Source organism: Ochotona princeps, chromosome 8 (assembly GCF_030435755.1).
Source record: "Ochotona princeps isolate mOchPri1 chromosome 8, mOchPri1.hap1, whole genome shotgun sequence".
Classification (NCBI taxonomy): Eukaryota; Metazoa; Chordata; class Mammalia; order Lagomorpha; family Ochotonidae; genus Ochotona; species Ochotona princeps.
The window spans coordinates 68293440-68314155 of record NC_080839.1 but is presented as its reverse complement, the minus strand read 5'-3'; the positions used below and the strand labels follow the sequence as shown (position 1 = coordinate 68314155).

The 20716-nt window shown below is 43.4% G+C and overlaps 1 non-coding gene across 1 annotated transcript; it reads right to left on the bottom strand.

The window, feature by feature from the left end:
* Window positions 1–20390: 20390 nt before the first annotated feature.
* LOC118760703 (U6 spliceosomal RNA) lies at window positions 20391–20497 on the bottom strand. The gene has a single exon (XR_004996935.2). It is a non-coding gene; the product is annotated as a U6 spliceosomal RNA (small nuclear RNA).
* Between the last annotated feature and the right edge of the window lie 219 nt (window positions 20498–20716).

The following is a 20716-nucleotide window of genomic DNA, read 5'->3' as shown; positions in this document are numbered from 1 at the left end:
AACTGCTCACTAAGTGTTATTCTGTGCTCTGTCGCTCCCTCAGTTATAACCAATGAAATAAAAAGGTTAAAAAAAAAGGAAAAAGAAAGATAAAATAAGAATCAAGGGTCACCAGCTGTAGTCTTTCTCCTGAGCAACTCTTCTCTTTCTGCATTGCCTGGGCTGTTCCTTCTGGAATCTGACAGATCTTTCACGAGAATTAAGACCATTGTTCATCTGGCTCTTAACCAGGGAATCAAGAACAGGGCAATTTAGCTGGGAAGTGGCGAGGGGAGAACGCGCGAGGCCCTCCATCCTAACTGCTCTAGTTCTGATGCTGGCTGAGTTTCAGAGGGGCTGCTCCACCAGCAGCACTGGGATCCTGCTGCAGAGAACTCTGGCCGAGATAGCTGTGCCAGGCTAGCAGCTTTCCCAGTGTCAGTGTTATTGGAAGCAGGAGGATTTTATCAGCTCTGTACACCTGCTACCCTAGATCATCACTGTAGTTGGGATGAAATCGACTTTCATTTCTCTTTCATGTGCCTCGATGAAAACCTGTATTGGTGCAGTCGTGTTGTAATTGGGATCAGTGCTACAGGGCCATCCGAGCTCACAAGTCCCCAGAGGAGTCATGGAGGCCTTTGTCACAGTGTCACAGCCTTGTCACTCCTCCACATGTTGATCCTAACATTGTCAGATCTGAGCATTTGGCCCAGCTGCACCTTCTTGCAACTAGATCCTCTGCCCTGGTGGGTCCCAAGAGATGTGGACAAGCACTGTTACTCTTGTCAAAGGATCTCCAAATGGTGGCAACTGAACAGCTACTTCCTAAGACTAATTCAGGGAGAGAAGAGAATTGAGGGTGCAGAGAGATTTGGAAGGAAAGCAAAGCCTTAAGGAGAGGGAAAGGTGCTTGGCATGATAGCCTGTGGCTCAGTTCTTGCCTTGCATCCCTCAGGATCCTGTAGGGGCATGAGTTCCTGTCCCAGCTGCTCTACTTCCCATCCAGCTTTCTGCTTGTGGCTTGGGAAAGCAGTAAAGGATGGTCCACAGCCTCAGGATCCTACACCCATGTGGGAGACCTGGAAGAAGCTCCTGGCTGCTGGCTCCAGGTCAGTTTGGCTTCCAGCTGTTGCAGCCACTTGGAGCGTGAAGCAGTGGATGGAAGGTGTTTTTCTTTGTCTCTCCTTCTTTCAGTAAATCTCCTTTTCCAATAGAAAAGAAAGAAAGAGAGAAAGAAAGAAAGAAAAGGAAGAAAGAAAGAAACAAACAAAGAAACAAAGAAACAAAGAAAAAGGAAGGGAAGGTAGAAAGAAAGTAGAAAGGAAGAAGGAAGGGTAGAGAGAAAAAGAAGAGAAAGAAAGTAGAAAAAGAAAAAGGAATGAAGGAAACAGCGAGAGAGAAAGAGAAAACAGAGAAAGAAAGAAAGTGGAAAGAAAGAAAAAAAGAAAAGTAAGGAAGGAGAGAGAGAGAGGGAGGGAAGAAATAGACTAACAGCTGCAGAGGTCAGAGGTCTTAAATGAAGCTCATTAAAATGAAGATGTCCACAAGACTGAACTTCTGTAATCCACTTACTTCCTTGTATTCCTGTTTTAAGATTCTACTGCGTTCTTTAGCTCCTGGTCTCCCTGCATTTTTTTCTAATAATTTATTTGTTTGAAATGCAAAGCTTGGGAAGGAGAGCGGGGAGAGAGAGGAAGAAGACAGTGAGGGAAGGATCTTCTGTCTGCTGGTTCGCTCTCCAGATGGCCACAATGGTTGGAGCTGGACCAGTGTAAAGCCAGCAGCCAGGAGCTTCTTCCTGATATTCCATGTAAGTCTGGAAGTTCAAGTACTTGGGCCATCCTCTACTGTGCTTCTTAGCATATGAACAGGGAAATGAATCATAGGTGGAGCTGCCAGGATTTGAACTGGTGCTCATTTGGGTTGCTGATTCCTAAGGCTACATCTTTACTTGCTACAGCACAGCACCGGCCTCCTCATCCTCTGTCTTTTAACTGATACAATTTCAGGTATCCTTCTCACTCTGTTCTGTCTTTGGCTCATACTTTCTCTCCTGATTTTAAAACATTGTTTAACATTTGGTTTTACTGATTTCATTCATTTGAGAGACAGAAAAATAGACCGGTAAAAAGAGGTAGAATCTATTTGAGCCATCACTACTGCATCCTAGGGTATGTCTTAGCCGGAAGCTGGATCAGAAATGTAGTAGCTGAGACTCAAGTCAGGTACTCTGATGTAGGGCGTGTGCATCTTAATGGTTGTGTCACCTGGCTACCCCCATCTCTCTTTTTTGTCTGTAAGGATCCCTGTGATTACGCTGGGCCCACTATTTCAGCATTGGTTACCAGCTACCTTAATTCCACATGTAAATGTACATCCCTTGTTCCACATAAGCTAATAGAGTCACAGTTTCTATGGCATGAATGTGGACATCTTTTTAGGGAACATTGTCCTACCTGCCCAAAGAGTCCACATTTGTTTAGTGTTTACAATACAAGTGATGGAAGAATAGCAGCAGGAGTTCTTAAAGCTAATGTTCAGCAGTAGCCAGTAGGATTGGCCATCACCACAGCTGTGTGCTCACTGTTTTCCAGGCTCTCAAAATCTAAACAATGCCCTCAGTCTCAGAGTTCCAAAACCTGATCTTCAAATCCAGCCATCTTCCTGAGATTTAATCCTTTGATCTAACTGAATCCCTTTTCCAGAATATCCAACGTACCATCAAAGATTACCAAAGGCTGGCCAGCTGTTGAAAGAATTTGAGGAGTGAACTAGCATTGTCTATCTCCCTGTGTCTTTCCTTATGACTCAGCCTTTCTAACAACAACAGAAAGTGTCGTAACTTACTGGTTGGAGTAAAAGGGGACAATGAGTGAATATCGCTTACTCTCCAGCAGAGTAGAGATGAGAGTCAACAATGCTTTTGGGTTCTTTGAGGGTCTTAGTCAAAGCAGGTCAGTAACTGGGAAGAGAATAGTGGTGGAGCAGAGAGAATGACACCTCCGAAACAAGCTATGGCCAGCCTGCACAATGCTTGTGAACCATCTGCCCCACCCTGCGTGCACTCGTCTAGTTGTCCATCAGAAATAGCAGGGAAAAGATCACTACAACCAAATAACGGCCCAAAACCACCAGCAGGGATTCTCCCTGAAGGAAGTCTTGGGCTAAAATGTGGACATTACATCTTGGGTTTTGAAGGATAGGAGACAGAGTTTACAGATGTCCTCGGTGGTCCACATTTCTCTTCTTATTTGCAATCCTGACAAGTATTGGGCCTGAGTGCTCTTTCCTCAGGGACCTAGAATCACACCATCATTCTGGACACTCTCTCTCTGTGTCGTCCACATAGGACCCACATCAGAGTTCACTCCTGGTCCACTGACCAGAACTCTGCAAAAAGTCCAATTTGCAGCCCACCCTGTGCTCTGGGCCTCATCTCTTCCCAAAGAGTGTGGAGCAATAGAAGAGGGCCCTTGTGTTTGTGGTGGTGAAAATGGAAGGCGGACGAGTCTTCAGGGGTGCCATTGTCACTGACATTTCTCCCTTGCTTTGAAGGCCAACTTGTTTAAATATTCCACCTGAGTAATTTCTCACATCTTAGATTTCTTTGGAAAAAAAAATAAGATTCAGGTTTTGTTAGATTGAGGCTTATCAAACTGTAAAAGCCTTCCTCAGAGAAACAGAGTGGAGAAAAACACAAGGGATTTGTGAAGTCTTTGCTGGCTTCAGAACCTGACCTGAAGCCGTAGTCTTGGTGTGTCATGCTCCCAAATCCAATTGACTCAGCAGCACCCTTTTTTAAAGAGCCTAGAATGTAAAACAAGAGTATTTTGGAAGCCTTGTTAAGCTGTCAGAAATCAAGAGGAAGTGCTTTAGCTTTCGTGCATTCCCTGCATTAGGAGCATGCATCATTGAGCATGCTGCTCTGACAGGACAGTGAAGCCTGGGCGGCCCTGTGGGAGGCTGCTCTCAGGGGCCGAGGGCCAAGTCTCTCTCCCCGAGCACCATGCTTCTTGCCAGGCGTTTGAAGGGAGAGCAAAAAGATGGCTCCATTTTTTTTTCTGGCAGTTTAGTGAGCCTTCGATAATACAGATGGAAGTCCTTTAGGTGAAAGGCAGTATCCAACTCCCCTTGGGAATGAAAGCCCCTCCCCCGACCCCATCTACCTTCTTCTTGCTGCTGTAATGCTCTGAAATAGCTATAAGCAGTGAATGGACTTTTCATACAAAGTATGTAAGCCCAGTCTAGGTGCTTATCAACACATAAAGGTGTCTTGGAGCCTGAGATGGTCTTGAATAAATGCAGGGCTCTTGATATCAGCAGCCCTGCTGATCTGGAGGCAAAAGCTCTCTGCTTCTTAGCACTTACTCGTACCTACACCCTACAGGTAAGACACTTGGTTCACCTGCTGAAGGGGACATAATGATGAATTCCCCATGGTGTCATTCAGGAAGGTGACAATTGCTATGCTGATAGGCCCATAGTTTGCACTTAGCTTAGCAGAGAGGAGGGTGTATATGTCAAATCTCTTAGTGTGTTCTTTCCAACTCTCCCAGCCTCAGCCCAAATTCCACTTCTTATCTTTGTCAGAGGATGATTGTAAGGGCAGAAGCACCTATTGTAGCCTTTAATTTTTGAAGTGGCACTTTTCATTTCCTTGAATATAATCTCTACAGAGGAAAGGGGATTTTGTAAGAAATTCAAACCCAAGAAATTATTGAAGAGGGTAAGAAGAGTGAGAGGAAGAAATGATTAAGATTTGCTCTGATTGGTCATTTTTCTGCTTGTGTAGCAGCTCAAGATGTTCCTTGGATTCCATAGCTGCATCTTTGCCTCATCACGGTTTTCTTTTGAGAACACTGATGAATCCACAGTGGTGCTGCCAAATCAGCACTACCATATTCTGCTTCCGGGGAAGAAGCCATGAGCCACATTGCATGGGATCCTCCTGCTTCTTGAGTTTGAGGCAGAGTGACCAAAAAAAAAAAGACACTTGAAAAAATAGGAGGAGGAAGAGAGATGAAGACTGTGCAGGGACATAGGAGGGAAATTGGTTGAGTGTCTCTGCATGTCTTCATTTCCTTAATTAATGTCCTTATAATAGAAATAGAGCAGCTTTCAGCTACTGTTTGCCTCATGAGACTTTGAGCATTTCATTGTTCACTCTGGATCTTGATGAATCATTTGGTTTCTTGGTAGCTGAACGATGGAAAGGGTTATAGCCTAGGACCTGGGGTGTCTAGTGATCTGACAATCAACTTTTATTCCAGTCTTGGTCTGAATTTCCTATTAGTAAAATGGGAGGTACACTTAATTTCCTTTTAAAATCCCCCTTTAAACTTAAAAATAGAAGATGAATCCTTTTAAATTGTATAAAATATGGCAGCTTAAATGCATTGCAAGTTTACTAAACCCTTCCCAGATACAATGATGTCAGAGAAGTTTAATACAGAACAAAATTTGATGCCGAAAGCTATGGAGTCGAATTCATCACAGTGGTAGGCCAGCTAAAACTGATACAGAGAACTAGAAGGGAGAATCCCTGGATCTAGGATGGCAAGGTGCACTAGGACCTCCAGGATATAACATTAATCTGCCTCAGGAGTCTCCTTACAGTGCCCATGGCAGGATCCAGGATATGATCAATATGCTGGAAACACAGAGTGAGAAAAAACCCACTGCTTATCTCTCAGTGATGACTCAGCATGTAGACTTGCAAATTAGGGCATTAGGGCGCAGAGTCCATCAGAACCCTTTGTGAACAGCAACCACTGCAGTGTTTGCCAACAAACTGGAGTGTTTGCCTCTTTGAGGTTCGTTCTGCCCCAAAAATACCATGTGTTTTTTTTCTTTTTTCTTTTAAATTTATTTATTATTATTAATTCATTAATTACATTGTATTATGTGACACAGTTTCACAGGTACTTGGATTCTCCCCACCCCTCCCCAAACCCTCCCACCATGGTGGATTCCTCCACCTTGTTGCATAACCACAGCTCAAGTTCAGTTGAGATTCCCCCATTGCAAGCATATACCAAACATAGAGTCCAGCATCTTATTGTCCCGTCAAGTTCAAAGGCTTCTTAGGTATACCCTTTCTGGTCTGAAGACAGAGCCAGCAGAGTATCATCCCAGTCAATTGAAAGCTCCAACATACCATCAGCCAAAATTTACATCATTATGGAATTAATTGACATAGTAAAGAGTAACCAATATGGTAAAAGTAAATGCGAGTTCTTAACCACCTTCTGTGACCACCTCATTGACTTTTCAATTTTAGCTTATACACAACATATAACATACCTAACATAACATGTTATACATAACATCATATCATCTTAAATTAAGGCAAACATGTGGTATTTAACCTTTTGGGGTTGGCTCATTTCCCTTAGCATTATGGTTTCCAGTTTGGCCCATTTGGCCACAAAGAACTGCATTTTGTTTTTTTTAATAGCTGAGTAGTATTCCATGGAGTAGATGAACCATAGCTTTCTTATCCAATCCTCTGCTGATGGGCATTTTGGCTGCTTCCATGTTTTTGCAATTACTGATTGTGCTGCTATGAACATAGGAGTGCATGTTGGTTTCTCATAAAACAGAAGCTTCTGTACAGCAAAGGAAACAATAAAGTAAAAAAGCAGCCCACAGAATGGGAGAAGATCTTTGCGCACTACGTAGGTGGTAGAGGGCTAATCTCCAGAATATACAAAGAACTACGAAACAGCCAAAACACCAAAACAAACAAGCCACTCAAGAAATGGGCACTGGAAATGGGCAGACACTTCACAAAGGAACAAACCCAAATGGCAAATAAACATATGAAAAAATGCTCAAGTTCCCTGGCAATAAGGGAAATCCAAATTAAAACATCAATGAGGTACCACCTAACGCCAGTAAGACTGGCCCACATGAATAAAAGCACCAACAACACTTGTTGGCGAGGTTGCGGGGATAAGGGAACCCTACTCCACTGCTGGTGTGGCTGCAGCTGGTACAGCCTCTATGGGAATCAGTATGGAGAACATTCAAACAACTCAAATTCAACATACCGTATGATCCAGCAATAGCACTCCTAGGAATATAACCATGTGGTTTTCAGAACAACATCACAAAGGTGGGAAGGTCAGAAATCTTCAGACCAGGGTCAGAGCATGCAGGCTCAAGACATCTTGGTCGAGTGTCATTGAAAACATGGCCTCTGCTTTTGTCAGGGTTAGCAGGTGCATCTAAAAGTCCCATCTGGACCCTTGCCTCAGGCAAATAAGGAACTCGTTTTACTTTTGCCTGAAAAGAAACCAACATATGCTACCCTCAGTTAAAAACAAACAAACAAAAAACAAACAACAAAGCCCAGAAACCCCAATGAGATAGAAGAATTTAATTTAAATGGTTTCATGATACTCTCTTCTAAGAATTAAGATGGAAAATGTTTAGTAAGTGGTGTCTATTAGTATTGCTTTTTTTTTCCCTTTTGCAGAGGTGGCTAATGGAATGATCTAATGTACTTGGACAAAGCTGTAATTACTCAGCCCACTTAACAAAATACCTAGAAATTATCTTTGATCTTACAGATTTAAATTGGTAGAACATATCAGCTCCTAGCCTGCAATTTCTCCATGGGCAGTGGGCCCTCTCTGCTTGTCTCCCTACAGCTCAGAGCTACATTTTACACATGAGAAGTTCAATAAATATTTGTGGTTGGTATATTCTAAATGAGTTGCCAAAAACCTCCCAGAGGTACTCTTCAGTAACTTTTCTCCCCATACATTAGTAAATTATTCTAGCCTGAGGCAACACATAAATGTGGAATAAGGTTGTGTTGGAAGGCGTTGATTTTCATGCTTGAAGCACAGGGTTTATTAAGCAAACGGAAGGGTGTCTTTCCCTTAGGAGGCACCTCCCCCAGAAAGATTGGTAGGTGTGAACACATGTTAAAGTCGAAGGCAACAACCTCAACCCTTAGTGCTTTTCCTTTCAGTTCCCCTGTTAGGAGTGTCTGTCTGTCTCCTTGTGACTCTCAAGAGGTTTGCTGCTGGTGACACAGTGCTGGCTTGCTTGCATTTATTCTCATGTTTCCTTCACGTGTTACACGTTGCCATCCGGTCGGTAGCACTCAATTCCATAGTGCCCAACACAGGCAGGCTTCCCTTCTCACTAACCTTGTTTACCACCTCCGGTGGACATGCTAGTTCCTGATAGAGAAGTGAACTCAGAGAAAACTGAAGTTTACTCTGTGGGTTGTTTCTGAGGTATAAATATATAGATATATTTAAAGTACGGTTTTCAACAGTCAGGTTTTATTCATTTTGTGAATGCACAAACACATTGCTTGGTTTTGAGATCTGATTTCTTCCACATTTGTCATAAAACTTTCATTTTTATTGTAAGTATTTCAATCTGTGAATTAACAGTGGCTCAATTTAAGCACTGATAAATACTGTAGATGGGAGATTATTTATTAAAGTTTTTAAATATGAGAGCTGATTCCCAGAGTTGCAATTATAAGTAGGAAGAGTCCATTTTAATGAACTCAGGATTAATGGTAAATGAACATATGTTTGCATTTCAAAACATGGGTTTGCATTACACAAGAACTGTGCTTAGTACCCCAGAGCTGAAATTAGCCAAAAACTTCCCAGTGCTATTGCCAGTAAGCCAGGAGATGAGTTTTGGTAACAGACATGCAGAGGAAGTTTCAGAATTCTGTTGCTGAATCACAATGCTCACACTGGATTTCTGTTGGTTCTGATTAGACTAGAGGCATTTAAAAACACAGTATAATGGAACCTTCTGTCGCCACCTCCTCTTCCCCTGCAACCAGCTTATTTTTCTGAATTTTTGACATTTTTGGTCAATTTTATATTGAGAAAATATTACATTAATCTGTCTTCAAAATCTAAAGTCATTGTCAGTATTGGTTCCTTCTCACAAGCCAATAAAGCTTCGAGTTTAAATTTAGCCCTTAGATATCTAAGATTTGGAAACTGCTTCGAATGAAGACGGAATATGTTTGGACACATTTTCTTTTTATTGTGTTAAATTGCAATAAAAAATCCACTTGATTTTCTGAAATGTCAGTAAATTTATGCTATTATTTGTTCACCAGCATAGCCCTTTTAAAATGCTGTTATCCCCCACTTCATGGAGGACACAAGACACAAGCTTGAGTATCGGACTTGAGGTCACATAGCAGAGAGTTATGCTGGAGTCAAACCTGGGTCTATCCCATGACAAGAGTTGTTCATTTTCACCAGTATCAGGCTGTCAAGAGCTTAAGGGCTTTGGAAAAGTATAAGCACATTGGTTTCATTTGGTTTTATATGTGTCTGTGATTTAGCTTGCAGCAGCATCTACAATCCTAAAGATATAATATTCTCTATAACTGATGTGTCCTTTGCGAGTGTGTCCTGGAAAAACTTGGCACCTGCACAGGGATGCTCTCTTGTTCTCAGGAACTCACTTCTCCCAGGCCTGGTGAGACATCATCAATTCCCTGGTTCCCTTGTATTGCCAGGCCCATACTTCTTTCAGTTCAGCCTCAGTAGCATTTCTAAGATTGAGGGATGAGGATTGGGGGACAGAGAAGTGGGAGAGAAGACTCTGAAAGCTTCTGAGAGGCATTCTTTAGCTTGAAACAGACTTGCCCATGACTCCTCCCTAACTCAGCCTTGCTGCCTCTCAGAAGAGGATTGACGTTTGTGATGGGTTTTCATAATTTTAGGAAGTTTCACAGTCATGATGGGGTAATGGACCAGTAGATGGTAGACGCTTTGGTTTGTGTGAGAAGCATGGAGATCTGGGGTAATAGAAGTGGAGACTGTATGGGACATGGCCTGGAACAGGAGGATGGTCTGGGGAAGGTAGGGCCTGGGATGGCTGTGGGGTGGGTGGAAGTGGCACTGGTGCAGGATGGAGGAAGATACTGAGAGCAGGGAAGATGTGGAGGCCCAGGGCAAGAGCTGTGTGTTTCTCCTCCTGGTGGATAGGTGCCCAAGGAACATTTGCCCGCCACCCACTGCAGCATCTTGCTTGTGAACACAGCCCTTTGTCTAAAGACACTTTAAGTGACCTCATTTAGCATCAAGTCCAGAGGTGGGGAGCATCCAGCCTGCAAGACCTGCAAAATCATTTTATCTGACCCTGCCAAGGCGATTGTAGGTAGGAGTCAGAATTCAATAAATCTATAGCAAGGTGATTTTTAAGATGGCAATTTGCCATGGCCTGAGAATGATGTTATAAATATTCAAATGACCCTTGGGAGAAAAAAGTTTCCCCATCCTTCTGTGATGGCTCCCTCGTTGGCCAATTGTCTGCTGCTCAGTGACAGGTCAAGCCCTCTTTTTGTGAAAGTCTCTCTTCTTCTTTATTCTTATTTACTTTCTTTCAGACAGAGTCACAGTGAGATGAAGACAGTAACAGGGGCTGTGCCAGGCCAAAGCCAGGAGCCAGGGACTCTGTTCAGGTGTCTCACATGGGTGATAGGAGCCCAGGCACCGAAGCATCATCTGTTACATCCCAGGGTGGGGGTTAGTAGCCAGCTGGGTGAGAAGCAGTGAAGTGGCCAAGTCTAACGGGCAGTCTCACAGGGAATGCAGGCAGGTCCGAGTGCCAGCTTGGCTTACTGTGCTGCGACCTTAGAAGCCATTTTCGCTGCACTGAGCAGTAGTGTTCACCTCTTTCCCATGACACTGACCCATAGATCACAGTCCTGTGTTTACATGAATTTTGGCTTCAAGTCATCTGGCCTGCAGTCAATGTCCAGGAGAACAGAGGCCCGTCTTTGTAATGTATACTCATTCACTAAAAAAAAATCACAACGTAAAACAAAAAATCTCTTTCCTGCCTTGATAAAGCCTGATCTAGACCAATGGCAGGAATCTCTCTCTCTCTTTGAAAAAGAATATTTTATTGCAAAGGCAGATTTACAGAGAGGAGGAGATACAAAGAGAAAGATCGTCTGTCTGTTGGTTCATTCTCTAAATGGCCACAATACCTGGAGCTGAGCCAATCCGAAGCCAGGAGCCAGAGGCTTCTTCCAGGTCTCCCACACGGGTGCAGGGTCCCAAGGCTTTGGCCTATCCTCCGCTGCTTTCTTCGTCCACAGGGAGAGAGCTGGATAGGAAGTGGAGCAGCCAGGACCTGAAGTGGCACCTGTATGGGATCCTGGCCTGTACAGGGTGAGGATTTAGCCACTGAGCCCTTGCGTTAGGCCCCAGGAATGTCTGTTACAGAGCAGGACACAGTGCCTTAAAGCAGTACCAAGCCACCATTCTGCATGCATAGGAAGGGCCTCCGGATCTTGTTAAACTGCAGCTCCAGCAGGTCTAAGCTGGAGCTGGGGCTTCTATACTTCCCCCAGTTGAGGCTGATGCTGAGGACCCCCCTTCTTTGGGCAGCCAGGCCTTACTGCTCCTGTACTGCAGGCCGCACGCCTCTAAGCTGACCTGCCTGCAGACACAACTCGAACCATCCCTCAGCACACATCACTGTTTCTCTTGCTGATGCTCATCAGGTTTTCTCTGCTCTGAGAGTCTAGACTGATGGTCACGCAGTGGTTTAATTACACTAGTCAAAGAGAAGCTACCAGAAGCTCTCACAACCATGACTTTGCCCACCGTGCCTCCCTGAGGGCTCTAGGAGGCCTCTCTTGCCTCGCTCCCTCCTCCCAGAACGAGTCACACTCTAGGCCTGATGGCACTTCTGCTGCCTGAGGCTGAGCTTTTGAATTTTTCAGGAGAAAAAAAAAGTACACTGGGAAATAGTTTCCTGCCGGTGGGTTCTCTAAAGGTTCCATGCAACCACAGCTGTACCCCACAGCTACTCCAGGGAACAGAGAGGACATGGGTCTTGCCATGCTACCTCATCACTGGCAGCAGAGGGTGACCAGTGACCCTTGGTGGCCCTTCCTGCAGGACTCAGGACTCTTTTTTTGGCCTTGATTAACTTTATGTTCTGAATCAAAATGACAATCATTTATTATTCTGTTTTACATAGACACCTCCAGGGAGTCCAGCTAAAAGCTCTAATTTTCTAGTTCAATTGCAGTACTGTTCTTTGAGTGGCATTGACTGCAGAGATGCTAAATGGATGCCAGTTCAGTGAATTATTGAGTGTTAGACACACTGATGCGCCTGTATGGACTCAGATAGCGCTTACAGACATATGGTGCACACCTCTGCATTCACAGCGACAAGAACAGTGAGCTTGGTGGGGGTAACCTAGGTAACCTATAGGGAATCAGTGTAGTCAGGTTCCCTTCTTGTCCACCCACAGTGCTTGGCTGTTCTCAGAATCCCAGTTATCAGCTCTAGTAGGACCTGGTCCTGCTGTCTCCTGCTGTCAGCCTGTGACTGTGGAAATGGAAATCAAGGCGATTCTCTGCTGGTGAAAATAGCATCATGCAAGATGCCACCCATAAACATGTTTTAACCACCTGAGGTCTCATCATATCTATTTCAAATGACACTGGAGATTTCAGGGAAAGCCATTTAGAAGCCTGTTTCATTTCTCAAATGTGCCTTTGAGCACAGCACAAACTGTGGGCTGCCTAGGACAAGGAGCTGTCTCTTGCATGGCTTTGACCTCCTACACATTGAGTTCCTACTGGGTAGGATTCCCTTCCACTGCAGCCTTTAGAAAAATGGAAGTGCCTACATTGTTTTCTTAAGTGATCTGCGTGTTGTGAATCTTCCCTAGATATTTTTAGAATGTCTACCTGTACCTTGGATTGAGTTGTGAATTATACTAAAAAGTGAAATGGTGAACTTTTGACTTCTAAGTAAGGTGAGTGAAGTGAGAGGCAAATTGGAAACTAAACCAATGCAGAGCCTGACCGGCAGGCACATTCAGATGCCTGAAGAGGAGACATGGACAAAACCTGGGCAACCTGGGAAAGTGAAAGGCTGTGATGCCGGGAAGGAACGCGAGGCCCAGACCCCAAGGGCAGCTGTGGGAAGCACAGAGACAAGCTGGAGCTGTTGTTAGGCTGCCCCACTGATACAGGGATGCCATTTGAGTAATAATGATCTGTCTCCTCAAGGAGAGATCATAGCTAGCCAGTGGACTTTGCTGTGGCCTGAATGTTCGGCCTCCTACTCCAATTCTCATGTTGAATTCCAACCTTAACCAGTGCAACATTATGTGGGTGTAGGGCTTTGGGAAGGGACCAAGTCAATAGGTGGAGCCCTCATGAATGGCACTAATGCCCTTATCAGAGAGTGTCCAGGGAGATGCCTCAGCATTTCTACCATGTGAGACCCCAGAAGGCAGCCCATATGTGAACCCAAAAATTGGCTCATACTGGGCAGGGAGCCTGGTAGTTCCTCTATTCTCTTTAGCCTCTAGAATTGCAAGCAATGAATTGTGTGTGTGTGTGTGTGTGTGTGTGTGTGTGTGTGCAAGTTACCTAGTTTTTGATATTTGGTACTGTCAGTCCAAATAGAATAAGACATGCCTAGATCCGTGGGGAGATTTTGTGAACTATCAAAATTGAGCAATGTAACATCTCCCTCACTCACAGAGCTCCTGGGAAAGAAAGGGGAGAGATATTGCTGGGCATTGCCATCTAGATTGGCCTCATGCACTCTGAGTGACCCAGCTAACGGTGTCCACGTGGTAGTGGAGACAATGTGCACGCAGCACTTAGTAAAGCAAGCAACCAGTGGCAGGTAGTCAGTAGACATTAGTTTCTACTTCTCATTTATCCACTCAGTAAGCACAGACTGAGAACCTGTGCATGGAACTGGGTTTTCAAAGGAGAAAAGAAACATGTTCCACACTCTTTGGCATTTCAACACATTGTATAAAAATGACTCCATGGTAAGGAGAGTGGTGTTCAAACACCAATGAACAGAGCGTTGTGGAAATAGCAAAGAGAGCATGAATGCTTAGAGGTACCAAAATAAGCTTCGTGAAAGAGGTGGCATTTGACCCGCTCCTTGAAGAACAAGTGAGTCAGCAAGGATGAGGAAAGCAGAAAACTGGGCTTTGTGATGCGTTCCAGATTAATACACCAGCACAGTGAATGCGCTAGGAATATAGAAGTTCTAGGGAGCTTCAGGAATTTAGGATGGTTGATGGGAACATGCACAGAGCAAATGGTGGAAGATAAAGTTGGAAAATCAATGACCAGGGATCTCAGAGTCCTAACAAGCCATTTGGACTCTATCTTGCAGTCAGTTGATCAGCCAGTGGGATTTTAGGAGAATGGTGTGTGACAGACCTGGTCACATCAATGTGAGAGGCAGAGGCTCTTAGTGGATGCTTGGTTGTCCTCCCTGCAGGAACAGTGTTCCAGGCCTGCTGAACATTCACTCACCTACCTGTCGTGCCTGCTCAGTGGCTGAGAGCACTGAGCTGCCTTGCCATTTCATGTTAATAAGCTGTATCCAATAATAGATGCATCAGCTGGCCCTGAGAAAGGCAGCAGGATCAAAATTATATTTAGGAGAAAAGAGTTTTCTTTGCAATAATACTTAGAATCCATTCTTTTTTGGTTTTACATTACAGTCCAATTTTGTGTTTCTCCTTTGACCATGCTCCTACCTTGGCTCAAAATCAGACTGTATTCTATCACAGAATCATTCATGGTACAAGGACCAGAATGACAAATTATGCTTGATTGTCAACATTCAGTCCTTGCTATGCTTCCTCTGTAAGTCAATAGTGTAAAAGCAAGCATCTAAAACAATTCTTTAGATAAACCTTTAAGGTGCTTTGGGGCTCTTTCTTGCCAAGCTTAACGAGAGCAAGTAGTAAAGTCAAGATTAAACCCATGCCTATGTTTGAATTAGGCCAAAGGTGTTGGTGATGACTTAACTCCATTCTCTTCTAGAGTTTTCACATTCTTTATCTATAAAATGAGATCTTTGAACAAGGTAACCTTTATGGTACCTTCCTATCCGGATACTCAGGAGTTTCTAAAATTTAGTTTCTTCTGAAGTCACCCCCAGAGTATGAAAACTACACATACACCAGAACAGCAAGCCACCACAATCACCAGACAGATATTCTGCTCATGCAACTGCTCAGATGGGTTTATACAGAGTGCAGCACGTTAGGGAGCCAGGAGAAGCACATGTGTGGATTAGCTCTGAGTCCTGAAGTTAGAGCTCCTGGGATATGGTGGCCCAAGACTAGAGATGTGATGTGCTTAGTGACTGTGAGAGAGAAAGGGAGAGAGAAGGAAAGTGTGTGTGTGTGTGTGTGTGTGTGTGTGTGTGTGAAATGAGACAAGGGAAGGAAATTCTGTTTGTGTGTGTGTGTGAGAGAGAGGGGGAGAGAGAGAACGACTGACTGACTGACTGACTGACTGACTTGGTTTTAAATAATAGCCAGGAATCAAGTAATAGATGTTTAGGCTGCCAAAGGGCAGAAAGTTATTACTCAAGACCAGAGTTCCCAAGGATAGTTGAGTAATTTTATAAGTGTTTTGCTTGAACAATTTCATACATTTCAAACATTGTTTATCAAATAACAATGAATACTTCATGAGTTTCAGTTATTGTTCCAAGTATTTTATGTGTAAAAACAGCCCTTGGAGCAAACCTCTGTGTTGTGATGTGGGTAATAAAGGACAGAAAGAGCAAATCATGTGGCCAAGGTCACACGCTTGAGCTTGGGGCAATCACATTTCAGGCTCAGGCAAGTCTGGGTGGAATGCCTCAGCTCTTGACCACCTGACCACCACTCGGTACTGCTTCTATTAGCTTCCTATTGCTGCTCTAACAAATGTCTGTGGACTTCACAGCTTAAAAGAACCTGTTTATCATTTTAGAGTTCTAGAAACTGGGAGTCTGAAGTGGGTTGAATAATAAAGCTGAAATTATAGGCAGTGAACTTTCTTAGGATCTGTGAGTTAACAGAACAATCAAATCTTAGAGGGCTTGATATCAGGTTACCCTCTAGCAATACTTCTTCAATTTATTTGCATCCACAAAATACTTAGTGTTATGCAAGGTGCCCTAGTCATTGGTTCTGCAGTACTGGCGGGCCCCTTTGTGGGGAAGCCATCCTGTTTCCTATGCTACTTTAAAGCTGTGACACTTTGAAAGAAGATACATTATCTGTGAGCCTGGAAATAGAGGAGCCCTTCCAGCAGAGAGGTTTTGAACCAGGCCTGCTGAGTTGATAAATTCCACCAAACGACTAAGATATGGCACTAAGATATGGCACTAAGGACATGTCACCTAACTTCTTTGACCTCAGTTTCCACATAGAAAAATGGGGACAAAACTTGTCATTGGACACAGTTAACAGCATAGACATGAAAATGCTTGCAAATGAATATAAAAGGTGTGTTCTGATTCCTTCTACTCCTTATATTCTGCCAGTGGTAAGGACAGAAGTTGATTGTTTTTACTCCCAGATTTATTTATTTACAAGTTTACCAGCCCCTTATAAACAGAGATTAATCATAATAAATAATGTGTGCTTATATTTGTTTTACATATTGGAAGTCATTTAACAAATATGATTAAATATAATTGCATCACATTATTAATTCTTTTAATAATGTGCTTTATGTATTATATGGAACCATCCCCAGGAAATGGAGGCCATGAGAGATTTCAGTGCTTGCCTAATATGGATCACATAGTGATTATGCAAGGTGCAGAAGCAAGGTTCAACAACAGTTAGTTCAATAAAGAGTACAATCTTTATGCCGCTGTAGACGGCTGATAAAGTTAGTGGAATACCAAGACACGAAGACACGTAGATTTGCTCCAAAGACTCCTACAGCATCACCAGGGAGTCATTTGTAAAGATCTATAGCCTCTGAGCATTTAACAGGATGAAACAGGAGTGACAAGTCCCCCTCTAGTGCTGATTGTGGTCATGGTCCCTACCCACACCCCCAGTCACTGCACAAGCACCCATTGAGTGGTGGTGAACTCAGATTACTGTGTAGCTTTACATTCGCCACCATTGCACCCTAACATTGATACAATACCTTTTGTATGTCAGGGCATCCCCGTAAAGGTTCTTTCATAGCTGTTCTGTGAAGTGGCTTTCAATGAATCTGAGAAGGTTCTGACTCTTCATATTTTAAAAAATCCTTTTCTCCCAGGTACTTGAAATGCCACCAGAAGGGAAAAAGAGAAAGAACATGTTGACTGCTTATGCTTGATTGGTCTCATTGTGTTTCTTTGCCAGTTATTCAAGCATGAATACTCTTCTGAGCCTCAGCCCTATCATGGCCAAGAGGGTTTCACTCAGCCCGTCATCTTCCTCATGGTTCACTGTCGTAAGGGGTTGTTGGATAAAGTCTCACACCTAAATTTTTTTTTGCCCAGAACTTTGCTCTATTGGAAATCAACCTCCTACTGTGCCTCTCTTCCAGCTGTGCTGCCTCCACTTGTATCTGAGCATCCACCCATGCTCTGAGTGCTGCTGCTGCTTTCTTGGGCAGAGCCCTGCTTCCTCGGTCTGCACGGGTGGTCCCTCTCACCTCCAAGGTGGCTTCTTGTCTGCTTGGTCTTTTACAATTATGTCGTTGTGATCACCAGTAACCTCCTTGTTACCAATCTAATCTCCCTTTTGGTCTAGAGCTCTTTCACCCTTCTGAATTATTGGCCATCTGAGTAACAATCATCCCCAGTGGCATGAACCCCGTAGTTATTTATTTCCTGCAAAATTACTCTCCTGGCTTCCTTTGGTGTTAGCTATGGCCATACCCCTGCCTCTCTTTCTACATCACTGCTTCTGATGAATCTATTCACTGACTTTGTGTCCTTTTGACTCCTACATTGTTTTCCACTCTTCTCATTCTTGCCTGTAGCTCCCTCTTTACCTATATCCTGCTGGATGCCTGAAAATCAAGCCTTTCTACAAGTAATCACCTTCTGGTCTCTAGACCTGGAGTGTTGATTATCTAAGCATTGGGGATTCACTGGATGTGCCCCACCTCTGGTCCTTATCACCAGACCATTCCCCAAAGGGATACTTGATTTGACCTTTTCACAGTTGATGTACATCCCTCCTCAGCAAGGCTTCACCCACCCCATCTTCCTTCATCAAGTCAGAGGTCAGAAGAAATAGCTCCTAGCTCCTTCTTCTAAGTTTCTCCAGCATTTTTACTCAAACCTCTAGTCCTGGACAGGTTGTTAGCACTCACTGCCTTTCATTTTTTTCCCCTATGTGCTCCCTGGGGGCCAAATCTGGGGACAGGCTATCCAGGAAGAATGCAAGCGGCTCCAGAGCCCACGTTACTCATTAGTGTTCTAGAATTATTCATCTTCCCATATGCAGGTCTGATTTTACCAAAATCTGTATCTACACTAAAGACAACCTGCATTTTGTATGGATAGTAGTTTTTTTCCCATAGTAAATATGGCAAATGTACATTTTGCATTTTAAAGAAGGATTTGTCTATGTATTTAAAAGGCAGAGGGGTAGAGACAGAGAGAAGGACATCTCTTTCATTTGCTTGTCAGTTGGGTCAGGCAAAAACTAGGAACCGGGGATTCTATCTGGGTCTCCCACTTGGGGGAAAGGGGCCTGGACACTTGGACCATCTTCTTCCACTTGTTTAGGTGCATTAGTGAGGAGATGTGTGGGAAGAGGAGCAGCTGAAACTCCAGTTAGTATTCTGATATAGATGGTTTTGTCACCAACTGCAATTGAACTTGCAATGTCATAACACCTTCTCCTAGAATGTATTCTTAGTTCTTTTCCCAGCTCTTACGGATTGAATTGTGTCCCCTCCTCAAAATCCATACCTTGAAGTTCTAAGCCTTTTGTGTTGCAGGCGTGGCTTTATTTAGAGAGTTTTACAGCAGTTCAGGTAACATTGATGTCTACAAGTGGATCCTAACCCAGAATAACTCGGCTTCATATCAGGAGGAGCAGAGATCAAAGTAGAGAAAATGCCCAGCCTGTGGGATTCCCCATGGCTGGACGCAGCGATCAGGAGGCCACGTGCAAGCTGAGGGAAGAGGCCAGGGAAGAAGCTGAGCCTGCTGACATCTTGCATCTGGACTTGCAGCCTCCAGAGCAGGGAGAAAGGTTCCTGCTGTGTAAGCAACCCAGTTTTTAGTGCTTTGTTACAGCAACCCAAGCACACTGATCCATTAACTTTGTGCTACTCACCAGTTTTGAGGAAAAGGAATGATGCTGCCTTTGGACATGACATTTAAAAACAACGCTTTCTTCCTTCAATTTCTACAGCTGGGTCAAAATCAGAAAGTGGGCCAAATAGGAGACTTGCATACGAGTCCTCAGCAATAGGGGCATTGATCAGAGGTTCTTGGCACCGAATGCCCGTAGTGTTCCTGCCTATTGCTTCTTTACCGTCCCCTTCCTAATCCCTCCTCCTCTCGCCAAAGTGGACTTACTCACATGACAGCCCACCCACTGATGGACTGTGAGATGTGCAGCTTGATAGTGAGGGAGATGGGAATGCCATGTTCAATTTCTGCCCCGAAAGTGGTTACACATGAACAGTTGGGTCCAGAGACTGAATTATCATTGGGATTGAGAAAGGAACTGTCCAGGTGTGTATAGCCCGAGTGTTTTGAGCTGCTCTCACTGTTAACAATCTGGTTTCACATACCCAGATGATTGGATGTCATAGACATCAGAAGGAGGTCAATAAAACTCAAGCTTTAAACTTTGACGGTCATTTGAGCTGAGTAACAGTGGAATTTTAGCACTGAGTTGTCATGGTGAAAAACATTAAAGAGGAATAATTATCTTATAACTTGGTTATTGTCCTGCCGACTCCTAGCAGTATCCCTAAACCCTGCTTCTCGCTCGCCAAGCCAGATCATACTAAGTCATGCTTGGAAATATTATTTTCCATATTCTTTTATCACTCTCTATATTTGTATTCATTGCCCATACACAAAAAAATATATTTGAATAAATATGTATTCAGTGCTGTTAATGGGGAAAAAGGCACAGGTGGTTTAGTTAGCTATAAATTGCATATTCTGAGAAAAAAATACTAAAGTACCATTCAAGTATTCTCAAGAGCCAGGTGGTAGAGAGATGTTAGCAATAATTATTTTTTCGGTTTTACATATAGGACAATCAAGCCATTTGTTTCCATTATTTTTGTGGACTAAAATGTTCAGCTCATTTCTCTTGGGTAATACCATACATTTTCCCTCTTATTAATCCATAAAAACACCATGGTGCACTTTGCTAATCAAAATTGCACACTGCATAATAATTTGCAATCTAATAAATATAAGCTCCTTGCACATTTTGCCAAATGTTCATGCAATTATTAGAAGTTGCTAATACACAAAATATAAATTTAAAGTAAAGGGAATTATAGATGCATCAAAACAATGAGAAAAAACTTAAATAGCAGCTTATTTATTTTAAATACAATTTAATATATTATTTAAGGAAAATTCCTAGAGTGTTTTCTCTTTTTAAAGATTTATTTGTTTGTTTTTAAAAATATGGAATGCTTCACGAATTTGCATGTCATCCTTACACAGGGGCCATACTTATTTTTTCTGTATCATTCCAATTTTAGTATATGTGCTGTTGAACCGAGCACAATTTATTTGTTTATTTGTTTGCTTCTAAGAGTTACAGAGAGAGGGAGAGGCAGAGAGGCAGGGCGGGATAGAGACGGAGACAGACAGACTGAGAGAGAGAGCTCTTTAACCTGCTTACCTCCCCATATGGCTGCAGTGGCAAGGGTTGGGACAGGCTGAAGCCAACAGCCAGGAGCTTCTTCCAGTTCTTCTTCATGGATCCCAGGGACTAAAGACTT